Genomic DNA, 14456 nt, shown 5'->3' on the forward strand with positions numbered 1-14456 from the left:
TCTCTGTTATAAACTACCCTTGCATGTTAAGCAATATGACTCATGATCTTCCTTTAAACATAACATAGATGACTGGATGGGTATTTACAAATGTACTCTGGGATTGACTTGTATGTCTGTCCTGGAGAAAGGAAGTGTGACATGAAGAGGGGCACTGGTGAGGCATGAATCATCATATGACTCAGTGGCCTTGATATATCTATGAGTCTGTGAATCTATAGCAAAATGGTAAAAGTGGAAATACCTGTCTAGTTCCTATTTTTGTCTAGTTCCTATTTTATAAAATGATTATGTTACCCTGTTAATATATTAAAAATGCAAAGGGAAAGTATATGAAAGTAATTAATACATTTTAAGTGATTTTTTTCATGTACTTTAAATAAACAAAATTGAAATATTCTCTGTCCAATTAAAAAATCAAGAAGTTTCTATTCATTAGGTAACCTCAAATTAAACAAAGATTACAAAGTAAAAATTTGATCCTGATTTTGGCACCCGGTTCTAAAAACAGACTGGAAGGGTGAAGGAATATATGGTAAAATTGTCTCAGATTTACTGTGCCAATACAGAAGCAATAAGTGAAATATACACATTTGTTAAAGCCTGTTTAGTTAGTGGATTAGAATTATTCATATTCAGTTTATAATTTAATATTGTTTTTGACAGTATTATATATAAATCTGTAGTCCCTTTAATATGAATATGCTAGAAAAAGCTGTAACAAAACATTTGATAGCTTTCTCATATGCAATGTGAAATAATCTATAAATCTATCTGAGGACAAATTAAATATAACTGCAAATATAAAAAAATGATTCATTGTTAATATCTATTAGAATAACCTATAACTTTAAATTAAAAAAATACTGACAATACTGTAAACTTACCCAGCTCTCTGTAAACTTCATTTGCCTGCAAACTATAAGATATTGCTAATCATTCCATTGTGTAAAGTGACAAACTTAAGCATCATTCTGCTTTGTGTCTTGGGCTGTAGCAGAAAAGGGTCTGTCAAGTCCACTAAAGGAGCCTATGAATTTAGTCTGGCCTCTGAAGCCAACAATAATTATAAATCCTTCTTATTCTATGGTAGAAAACTAAGAAACAACACCATACATTGTTCTGAACTGAATCATAATGATGACAATTATTCTGACCCAACAGACAATGCTAACATCCTTGCAATAAATAGATCACCCAACATTTTGAAAATAAATGTTGTAGCACATACTGAAAAGTTTGAGCTTCAGTTACCTTCAGACTTCACAAGTATATTAACAGTATTTGAATATTCTGTATCACTCGCCTTCATAATCATACTGCAGTGGTGGTGCTGCGTTAGCGCCTCACAGTAAGACGTTGCCCCGTTCGATTCTCAGTTAGAGCGTCTTCTGTGTGGTGACATGCGTGAATGGGTGCTCCTTCATTGAAGGTTGTGCGTCAGGCCCAGCAAGTCGGCATGTAAAAATCTACTGCCAATCATTAGCGGATCGGAGTTCCGCTGTGGCGACCCCTAACCAGGAAAATCCGAAAGACACAACAACAACTCGTCTTCATAATCATAATGATATTTTTACACCAACCAAGTGCTAATAAGCAGCAAACTTGTAAAAAAATGAAGAAAACAGTTGCAACACTTCGCTGGAAACTAAAAACTGTTTTTATGACAAATAGAGTAGCAAATCGACCAACAACTAAGCACTTTCAGCTTGGATTCCACTGGCATCATCAGAGCTGTAAAAACGCCCAACATAACAGCTTATGTACCCTCTTAGGTGAAATGAACAACCAATCACATTTTTCCATACAATTAATACAAAGCACTAAGTAATTTACATAGTATACAACTAAAAATTAGAATTTTAAAACAATAACTGTCATAGAAACAATAAAAAATACTAAATGCAGTTTAAAATATATTTTAGACACAACAAAACCCTAAGTCCAAATGCAAATACAATTACCTATCAGAATTTATAATTCCAAGTATAACATAAAAACTGATATTAATTCAAATTAAACAAGCCCTTTGTTTCAATAGAGGGTCCAGAGATATATTATCATTAAGTCCTGGTGTAACATTGGCATGTAACCTCATCTGCCATTTACTTTCCCTTGCTGCTACTTCTAATTTGATGTCACACCCCTCTGATTGTGTTGAACCTTGTCAATCACAAACAAGATGAACCTTTTGAAGTTCACACACTTATTACTGTGAACAAAAAGAGCATTATGTGAATCCCTATTCTTTATTGCCCTTAAATGTTCACTAATTCTATCCCTTAATCTACGCACAGTTTTTCCAACATAAAAAGATGTACAGGACACACAGGTAGCCAGATAGATTAACACGGTCGTGTTGCAGTTACATTTCCCCAGGCATCTAATAGAATACTCATAATTCGCTACAATGACATATGTCCCATCATTAATAAACTTAAAAGTTTACAGGCACCACATTTCATCATAAGGGAATGATACCCAGGTTTTAAGTTGATCTTAGAATTCCCCTCTAAAATGTTCTTAATATTTCTGCCCCTACTATAAACTATTTGGGGTTTATTGCCAAAAAATTCCTTGGTAACTTCACCAAAATAAGTGTCCTAACATCTATTGACAATCGAACATAATGTTCTTTTTGTTTTACAAAAACATACTGAATGTTACATGTTAGTTTTATTGTTATTTTATTTTACTTATATGTTTCATGATGATAGATTTTTAATATTTAGGAGAATGTTTCTTGGTATAGTAAAGTCTTTAGATATTTAATGTGTCTTTAAGAAGGTGGTTAAGTAGGTTTGCTGTAATTGGATTGGTTATTCAGATACACCTGAACTTATTTATATGTGTCTTGAATGTTAATATTATTTCTGAGGAAGTTTGCACATTGTGCAAACGAAAAGCTCTTCAAATTAAATTTCAGTTAAAAGCTTCGCTTGGTTTATTACTTTGACTACTGCAGTGACCGGTTTCTTGAATTTGTAGTTTTTTGTGCTTTTTTCGGTTACTTATAACACCTTTCAGGAAAAGAAAAGATAACTTAATCCACATGTGTAGTTACACTGCTAGAAACTTCCAACACAGCATGGACAGGAGTTAAACTTACGAGTCCACGCTTAGGCAGTCAGTGGATTACATTTTAAAAATGTACACAAAGACTATGTGAAATATTAAGGAAACACTTCTCTGGGTAAAATTCTAACAAAGCAAAAGAAAAAAAAATACTTTAAATAATTGGAGCATTTCTATAACCACAGAATTAAAATAAGATTGTAGCAACTTATAAGTAAACACTCATTAAAAGTATAAAAAATGGACATGAAAGCAACTTGGAAGTACAGTGTTACATTTTAGATTAAATAAACATGCATATAGCTGCTTGAAAAGGTAATTTACTCTTATCACTTAATTTTGCCACATAGCACATTGCTGAAGCATCAGGATGAAAGTTAATATGCTTACTTAAAAACATCTGTCTCCTTTGTTTAGTTTTGATTAGCAGTAATTTCAGTGAGTAGGAAGTAGTAAACACAAGGTTACAATATTTAATAAAGTTATTATAAAAATGAATCTGATGATATTCAGAGCAGCAGGTGTAATTATAGCAGGGGTGGTCAATGATCACAGGCAGATAGGGGAAAATGAGCTACAAAAAGGAAGATATTCACTATTAAGTTTATAAAAAGTTTAAAAGCATTCTCTGACAATCAGAACAATACATATGCCTTCAGCAGGGGATATTAAAGCAGAAGGGTAGCTTATTTAAAATCTGTTTTTTATTAGTTCTTGACAAAATTGTGCAAGCCTCTGCCTTCTATTTTTATGCCTTAAGGCAAGTTTTGCAGTGTTTTCTGTATTGTAGCCATGCAAAAATATGCGGTACAGCAATTACATCATGAAAGTGTAATAGTTCAACATGAACTTGTCATAGTTACTGTGTAGCTTGAGAACACACAAAGGCTTATATGTTCTTTCAGTGACTTTTTGGTCTTATAACTGACTTACATACATACATGCAAATATTTCAAGTATGAGCATTAATGCCCTTCTAGCTTGTCAATATACCAAAACACTTGTTCCCATAATAAATGTCCAGGCTGTTCTTAAAAATATCTAAACTAGTACTTACTTTAATGTAATTTGGCAGTCTGTTCCAAGTATCAGCTACTCTGTCAGAGAACCAATTAGTACACTTCTCATTCCTATAGACTCTTCTACATAGGTTATCTGATGATTCTCTAGTACGTTTTGATAACCCCAAACATTCCCAGAGGTAGTCATCTCCAAATGCCCTATATACCTGAATAAGATCTCCTCTTAGATATCTGTAAGAGACACTGTCCAATTTCAGATATTTAAGTCTTTCATGATAACGTAAATAGTGGATGCTTTTGGTATATTTCCTCTGTACTCTTTCCAGTTTACTGATGCTTCTTGTCTTATTGGATTTCCATATTGTTATTCCATACTCAAGTTTGGGTCTAATGTATGAGTTCATCATTTTTGATTTCCTAGACTTGACAAATCTTTATATACAACCTATGGTTCTATAACGATCATTAATCAATTGGTTGTATGGTATGATTAGAAAAACTCATATCTGGATCTACCCATACACCCAGGTCCTTAAATGAGTCTACACTTTCAATCATTGTATGCTGTATTAAATATTCGTCTTTCAGTTTATGTCTTCCAAATCTTATATGCTTAGTTTTTGATGCATTTATTAGCATATTATTCTCCTGTGCTCAAATGGTTAATTTAGTCAAGTTATTTTGCAGACATGCCTTATGTGTAACACATGTAATCAGTTTACCCAATTTCAGGTCATCTGCATATAAACTGTAGAACACCTCAGATGAAAAAGTGAGGTGTGAAAGATACAATCTAAACAAGCAAGTGCCTAGGACAGAGCCCTGTGGGATATCCTGACTGTAACCAAGGATTTCACCTGTCCATTTGCTGTATGATACTTGCCATGTCCTATTTGTAAGCCATGCAGCTATCCATCTTATCAAGATACCTAGTTTTACTAATTTATTGATCAGTGTTTTGTGTATGACCCTGTCAAATGCTGAAGTTAAATCTATATAAATTACATCACAGCACAATTTTTCATTTGTAGCTGTTATTATATTGTTATAGAAGATCATATTACAGGTGGTAATAGATATTTTTTTCAACATATGCATGCTGATATATGGTTTCAAGTCCCAACCTATCCAGTTCTGACAATAACTTATCCAATATTGCCTTCTCCATTATTTTTTCACAACATGAAAGTAGATTTAAGGTTCTATATTACACTGGGTTTGTCCTACACCCCTTCCTCTTGAAGACAGATTTAATAAGTGTCTGTCTCCAATCTTGAAGAATCTCCCCATATTTATATGACCTAGTGAATAATAGATATAATGGTACCATAAGTTCTTGCTGAAGTGTTCTCAGATCATTGTTATTAATTCCGTCTCCTCCCTGTGCTTTGTTTGGATCCAGTTTATGCAGTTCTTTTTCAATATAATCTAATTTGATTCCAGTATCTATGGTTACCTGGATGCCACTATGACAATGTATCAACCCTTTTGTGGAGCCAAACTGTTTTGCAAATATTAATAAAAATTTTGTAAATATATCTATAATCTGTTGTGTCTGAGAATAAATTTTAGAATCTGCACACAATTTATCAATGTGTATGTCTTTAGTCCTTCTACATCTTATGCATGTGTAAAAAGATTTCCTATTATACTCACTATCTTTACATAAATTTTCTTCACATTTTTCTTGCTCTTGTCTCACACTATGCTTAATCCGTTTGTCTAGCTTGTTTATTTCAGTTTTCAAAATTGTAGTTCAACCTCTCTCTTTCATTTCTTATAATTTTTTTTATCTCTCACCTTAATCAGGAATCTTGTCCTTATGGAAATATATCCCCCTGACTTTGTATGCCTAGTTCCTGATGTTAAACATTTCTTTGTTTTTTACCACTCAAACAATTTCTCTTTCAAAACTTCACATTACATCTGCAGTTTTTCCACTGAACAACTCTAGTTAGTTTTACATAATGACTGTTTTGCTTCCATATAATCTGTAATTAACATTCTATGCATTGGTTTAGATTTCAGTTTGGCAATAATATCGACCATCAAATTAACCTTTATAACCCCATGATCACTACACATCAAAGGTGGTAAAACTTGACTTGAAGTAACAATAATTTCTTTAGGAACAGAAACAATGTCTAATATGTTCTGTCCCCTGGTAGTTTCTTTTTACAATCCGAAGCAATTGTTCTTCTTAAATACATGTTGTGAATAATTTCCTTACTAATGTTGAATAAATATTATTCTAGTCTGTTTCTGGTAAATTTAATTTCCCAGCTAATATTATTCTTCCCTTCTGTGTTTCATGCAAGAAATGTATGAATTGTATGAATTTCTCTAGGTTATCTGCACTTGATTTTGGTGGTCTATACACTCCAACCATTGTTATATGTTCCAGGGTTGTCTTTATTGTCACAGTTATACAGTCTGCAGTACTGGTGTTATCATTGAACATGTAGTAATCACAGGTCTCGTAGCTATCTTTAATTCCTATCATGACACCTCTACCTGAGTTTTTGTTAGAATGTCTGTTACAGTAAAAACATTTACATCCTGCCAGAACTGGTTTCTTGTCATTGTTCTTTATTCATGTTTCGCAAACAACATCAAACTTGTGGGAACGTAGCAAATTTTCCAGTAAAAAAGTTTATTATTAATGCGCCTAGCATTAACAACCATCAGAGCTGCATCAAATGTTGATATCTGTGAACTGTTAAATTTTTGACCTGGCAAAAATCCTGCCTAGTGTTTGTCAAATACTGCAAAATATCTGCAGCAAAAATTCTCTTCCCTGATCTTGACAAATGCATGCCATCTGTCTGAACTTGTATGCCCAAAACTAGTTGTGGATGCTCCACACATTTCCATTTTTCATAACAGGACATTTTTTTCCACGTAGGTATTTACCCAAAAAATAGTTTCATTCACGTCACCTGATTATCCTTTCTATAGGTGATTTGTGAAAAATATGTCCTAACATCAGTAGAAGCTATACTATCTGAGAGGGCTGTCAGTTCCCTACTAACAGTCAGAGAGTCCTTGTGGATGAGATCATTTGTATTGACATGAATAAAAACAGATCTGTACTTCCTTACATTAAGACATTCCAAGTTTTGTCTCACATCTTCTATTTTTGCTCCTGGCAAGCATAACACTTTTTGATGTTCATTATCTTCTCTGCAAATATAAGTATCAGTTCCTCTAATAACTGAATCTTCAATTACAAGAATATATTTGCTCTGAAGAATATTCAGCTTCTAATACAGTGATATCTGCTCTATCAATTGTTACAAAAGATAGATCTTTATCACCATTAGTCTTATTAATCCCACTGTTTCCATTGCATAATAAATTCTCATCCAGCTGGCATTGTAAATCCACAGCTTGAGCCATGTTGTCAACATCTGTCTTTCTCTTCTTTTTTCTTACAGTAATGTTCTTCAATCCTTCCCCATTCAATTTTGATTTGTTCTTTTTCTCCTACCCCTTACCTCTTTTTTTTACCATCTCTTTTGGAAAATGATGCTTTTTTTCTGCAGACTGAAGGTTTTCAGATATAAAAATATTATCATTCCCTGTAACCTGTGTGTTACATAACAAAGCACTGTCCTTGCTAGTATATATTCTTTTTAATTTACAGACTTTAATCAGTTTCTTTTTCTTCCTTGTTATTTGCTGTGAACATCCTCCTTTCTTTCTTTTTTTATTTCCTTCTGAACAGTTCAGATCCTCAGATTGCTGAATACTTGCATGTAGAATTCCAGAGTTGTCAGTGACATCATCTTGTTTCATAGGGATTGAATGATCTTTATTGACAATAGATGCATCATTTCCTAAATGTGTTCTATTTGTGCTTTGCCTAATATTACCTATCTCAACGGTCCAGCCATTACTATATGAAACAGTTCTCCAAGCCATGCCAATTGCACAAGTGCAATCATCATCAAGTCTAGATTTACTTCTAACAATGGTAAGCAAATCATCCAACTTTTGACATGAGCAACACAGATCACCAGTGTTATCAGCTGTTACCTTTAAATATAGCATAGTATTTATTACACTGTACATGATATTTGTGCATTATAGGTTCATAGGTTGGTACTGGGCTATCTGCCCAAAGGCATATATTAGCCCAGCCATGTTGTGCGGTATTCACCGCCCCTTTAGTAGTTCCCTAGACCCTTGTACTAGCAGCTAGTACCCTTGGCCTCTATCTAGTAGTGCTGTTGGTGTGATCCCCGGTGTGAAATTTCTGTTGCCCATCCACTCATCAAGGTTCCTCTTGAAAGGTGATAGTGAGGGGGCTCTGTCTTATGTAGCTTGGGACCCTGTTCCATAGTAAGGGAAGTCTCTGTGAAGGGAATCTATCCCTCCAGCATGTTCTATTCATTGTTGTGCTGAGGTTTACATCCCTAGGGCATGTAGCTCGAGTAAATTTGGTTTTGCTAAGATGGAGCATGTTCAACAATTCTGGGTTGGACATGGCTCTGTACGTTAGACAGAGATCACCTCTGAGAAAGCGGTATGCAACAGAGAACAGTCTTAGCTTTTTCAATCGTGCTGCATAGGGCAACTGTTTGAGGCCAGTAATCCTATTGGTTAGATACCTCTGTGGTCTCTCCAGCTGCTGGAGATGTCTAGCCAGGTACATTCCAATTGGTGCATTGTACTCAATAATGGGTCTGATGAGAGAATAGTAGAGGGGCACCATTACATCCTTAGATCTTGATGCAAACCCTTTCATGATCAGATGGGTCACATAGAAGGATTTTCTAACCACTTTGGCAACATGGTTAGCAAATATTTAATTGCATACTCATTTAAGGATCCAAATTCAGCTTTAAACAAATAAAATATTGTAAAAGAAATAATCAAAATCAATAACCACAGAATTCAAAGAGAATTTCAATCAACTTCTATGACAAAATCACACAAGCAGTATATAACTAAATACTAAAGTATAGTAAAGTTGTTCTGACCATACAAGTTCTGTAAGCCAGGCAAAAGCTTGCAGTTGCACTTTAACTGTAAAGATCAATAAATCACAAACCATGGCAGGATTGTTTAGATATGCTCTGGATAATTTATAGCTGTCTAGGTCCCCTGGGATGGCTACAGCTTGCCTGTCTAAAAACCTATCTCTTTCTAACAACCAACAGTGAAATTAAAGATAAACAAAAAATATGAATCAAAGTAAATCTTGTTAACAAGCTATCCCTTCCTACCTCCAAACAGTGAAAAACAGTGATAAAAAAATGTAATATAAATTCAAATAAAACTTCTCTTAGCAGTCAACTCCACAGTAAATCACAAACCAAGGTAGGATTGTTTAGACACGTTATGCATTGGTAGTCATCTCTGTATAAAATGTCTTGAATTTTTTCTAGTAAAGTGATAGTCGAGAAAGCAATGAACAAATATGTTATTCTCGCAATACTGCAAATTCGAAATGAATCCCTGAGTATACACAGTGTGCTTAAACAAAGCATTATTAAGATCTTTCCCTTTAACTGCATAATATATATCTATGTATATATATATATATATATATATATATATATATATATGTGTGTGTGTGTGTGTGTGTGTGTGTGTGTGTATAAAGCAAAACCATAACTCGAACAATGCCCCCATAATATTAACCTCACTCAGCTAATTTGACAAAGTATCCAAAAATGCATCCATACTAAATTGCATGTTTTCATCCAGCCTTAAAAATTCAGCTAGCCAGTACCTTCCCATACTATCTCAGTGAACAACACCCCATCTACATCAACAGAGAATACCACAAGCCCCCTAAACACCTATTCTTCAACTCTATGGAAAACCTAACCAGTTTTGATAAATCCATATTTAATGGCACACTTAAAAGCAATGTGACTGGCAACCCTTCAAATATCTGTCTTTAGATGAAGCTGTCTGTCACTTCAATAACTTCTTCTTAATAATAGTAAACAAACATGCCCCATTCAGACATAAAAAGGTGGAAATAAATTCTGCCCATTGCTAACCTGTCAAGCTAAACAACCCGTGAGGGACACAGACAACACCTAGAAACAATAATACAAAACTAGGATCCAATCCTACCAAGACTGGTATCAGTGCCTCAGAAACCACACAAAGGCACAAGTTCATTGTGATAAAAATAACTTCTTCTCCACAAACCAGATCACACATATGACCCCCCTTCCAAAAAAAAAAAAAAAAGATTTTGGCAAAATTTAAAAAAAAAACCTCCTAAAACCAGGCAGCAAATCCATCCCAAATCCTTTCCCTTCTGAAAGCAGTAGGGAGATTGCAGAACATATTCAACAAACACTTCATATCCAGTACTCTGCTTAACTCAAACAATAACAACCTATAACCACACCACCTAACCCCCCCCCCCTGACCATAGTTCCACACCACAACTCAAACTAATAACCAACCAGATACCATCAAAAATACATTAAAAAACTGGAACCCACAATACCAGCGCTTGACAACCTGCCATTCAAATACTTCAGTATAGTCACTGACATCATTTGCTACCCTGTATCTATCCTAAATAATAGATCCATTACAGAAAACTACATCCCAGCCCTATGTAAAGCTTCCTTCATAATCTCATTACACAAAGGTGGCATGCCCACTGAACTGTCAAACTATTGCCCTATAGCAATCCTTCCTCCTTCTTCCAAAGCACTTGAAAAATGCATACATCAGCAACTCCTAGCCTTTCTACTTAATAAACAGCTACTTTCTCCTACCCAACATGGGTTTCAGTCCTACCACAGCACTGAAACTGCAATGTTACATTTCCTAGATACCATTAATCAAAGTATTTCCTTGGAATTGCAAAAGCCTTTGACACAGTCTCATATCATCTACTCCTCCAAAGACTAAATCTTATAGGCTTCACAACTCCCTCAACTAGCTGGTTCACCAGCTATCTAAACAAACACACTCAGTCTATAAAACGAAATGACTCCCACTCCACATTCATGCCAATCACTACAGGAGGCCCCAAGCCTTCATACTTGGACCAGTACGTTTCAATATATTCACTAATGACATGCACAAGGAACTAAAACTTATCTCCATAATACAACATGCTGACAAATCATCTTTAGTTTGCTCAGCCCCAAATCTTTCCACCTTAGAAACTTTCATACAGGAAGATTTCACCTCTACAGAAAACTGACTAAATAAATCTCAATTGTTCTTAAACCCCAGCAAAACCAAACTAATCACATTCCTTCCCAAAACATAAATCAAAACAACACTGACCTTAATAGTATCTGCTCAAACAACACAAAAATTGAAAACATCACCAACATGAAATTACTTGGAGTTATCATAGATAACAAGTTAAAATTTGATCTGCACATTGACACTTCATTCAAAAAGACACACTGCAAACTAAGGTGCCTTTACAGATCAAAACACCTGCTAAGTGATCACAGTAAAAACAGCTGCCACATTCCTTCTTCCTATCCCATTATATGCCTCAACAATAATCGCAAATATCACCCCTTCCACAAAACACAAACTAGATAGCACCTACAATAAACTTAGAAAATTCACCTGCAGCCTCACAAACTGCTCCCACCACTGCATGATGCTTAATACCCTTAACTAGCTTGAACTTCCTCAACACATAACCCTCTCCCACCTACTCACAGCACACAAAGTACTTCACCATCCACTTAAAATACTTCCTCCGTCAAATATATATTATCTAATGGCATGCAAAAAAACAGAACTGTAAGATCCTCAGAACTCAAACTAACTTTTGCTAATAAATCCAATAATTATTATAGTGACCTGCTATTCTCTGTTGCCATCTCCAAGGTATGAAACAAACTTCTAAACCGTATCATGCTTTTAATTAATCAGCAACAATTCAAATACTCCCTAAAATATTGCTTGAAATCTAATAAACTATACAACTGTACCACACCTATAGTCTGAACTATACAATCCTAAATCTGTCCACTATGGTTACTATGCAAGTGCATTAATATACTGTGTTTGATTCTACTCACAATATCTTGATAACATATATTTCCTTCATCTGATGTTCTTTGTAAATAATGTTTGTTGACTGTTTTTCTTTTGAGTAGTCAAAATGTATTTCTGTCTTTTGTTTGGTACTTTCCTCTCTGGGCCTCCACTGAAAATGAGCTTTTCAGTTACCAGGTGGACTTTCCCTGGTAAACAAAGGCTCTCTCTCTCTCTCTCCCTATATATATTATATATCCTTTTAGAGAATTTGCTAGATGTCTTGCCTATGTAAAAGGCAGAGCTTCATGTGCTGCAGGCTGCATACACCACATTTTTTGACTTACATTAAAAGATCGTTGGCATTTTATAAAATCTATCATTTAGTAACACTTTTTCTTTGTTAGCTAAACTATGATCGCAGTCATTACAACTACCTCACAGTCTCTTTTCACACTTGCATTTATCCATGTTCATACTTTTCTTCAACAAATCCTTTAACATCCTGCCCCTTTTAAAAATAAAACTGGGGCAATCATTATTTCTATCTATACATCAGACATCTGATTATAACTGGGGCAGTCATCATTTCTGTCTGTACATCAGACATCTGATTATAATAAAACGATGGCTATATAGTGTATTTCAATTGTGCAACATATAAGTAATTTCTATACATTGAAATATTCCAAGTGGATTCACACAAATCACATTAGTCCTGCAAAACTGAAATAATAAGCTAAAACCAGCAGTCATCCTCCTCTGCAAACAGCCCCAGCAGTTATAGCTACTTTGTATGCATCTTAAATGCCTACATTTTTATTTATTTAACATTTGTTTACCGGGAAAGTCCGACTTGGAACAAGTCAATTTTCAGAGGAGGCCCAGGGAGAAATGGTCCAGATGCATGTCTTTGTAACGTGGGAGGAATCCAGAGCAAACCCACACAAATGTAGGGAGGACATGCAAACTCCACACAGAAGGCACCCCAGCTGAGAATCGAACCGGAAAACCTCTTGCTGTGAGGCAACAATGTTAACTGCTGCACCACTGCACCATCCAACAATGTCTTCCCACAAATCATTAGTCCTGTAAAATTAGAATAATGAGCAAATGACAGCACCAAATTTCCAAAAACTATTCTTAGCACAACATAAAAGTCATGGAAAAGGGCTGAATGCTGCTGTCATATACACAGAGCCTTATCAGAATAACAGGTTTTAGATTAACACGTGTTTTCTGAAGGATATGAAGCCTCAAACTCAAATTTGCTATTGTTCAGTGATTGCTCCCACAAACGATTTAAGAATAAACCACATTTTTTATGAGGAACAGATGAAAAATTAAGTCATCTCATGGACATTTTACATGAGGAAGAGTTGAGACGTATGGATATCTAATTGGTTGTCTGCCAGGGGTAAAAAAATTCTTACCTGCTACAAACAAGACTGCAGCATTTCTTATTGGTCAGCCTCATGGTGGTGCATCAGAATCCCAAAAACAGAATCACTAAACCAAATACCATCCAGTTTTCAAATCTTCCAGACTTTCTGCTCAACCCTAACCATGGTGATTTAGACAATGAATCACAAAACCCTAGAGGTTTCAAAGGCTCTGTGATTGGTTGTCTAGATCACCTTAGATGGGATTGAACAGAAAACTCAGAAATTAAGCAGAGTGTAGTGCTTTCTATAGAGGATGCAAATCCTCTTTCAAGAAGGATGCTTTTACTCAGTGTATAAAAACAGAAAAATTTGGAAAAGCACCCCCGACACAGTGTTACCATAGACATCTGCCTATATCACCTATGTCTAAGGCTGACTGTAGACTTGTTATATGACTTGTGATCTGTATAAGAGGTCGACTGATTCATTTTCAGATAGACATGTGCAGTGAAAGCACTCAAGAAACATGGCCTTTGATTAAAAACAATTATACAATGACCCCCAATTAATATTCTAAAACGTGCATGCTGATTGGTCAGCGTGCACGTTGTAAATCAGAGTTATAGTAATGGAAAAAGGTCTGGTCGCCCGGACTTTTTCCATTACTATAACTCTTTTTTTACAGCAACGGAGAACACAGGATCTCCGTTGCTTCACACTGTCTCGCTATGTTAAACGAGTTTAACATAGCGAGACAGTTTGTAAAAAGCAACGGAGATCTTGCTTTCTCCGTTGCTTTTTTCAAAACTGTCTCGCTATGTTAAATGGGTTTAACATAGTGAGACAGCTTTAAAAAAAGCAACAGAGATTCTCCATTGCTTTTTTTAAAGCTGTCTCACTATGTTAAAACCATTTAACATAGTGAAACAGTTTCTAAAAAGCAACAGAGATTTTGCTTTCTCTGTTGCTATTGCCCACAGCTCTG

The sequence above is a fragment of the Protopterus annectens genome, chromosome 3.part0 (assembly GCF_019279795.1).
Source record: "Protopterus annectens isolate FY-2018-M chromosome 3.part0, PAN1.0, whole genome shotgun sequence".
NCBI lineage: Eukaryota > Metazoa > Chordata > Ceratodontiformes > Protopteridae > Protopterus > Protopterus annectens.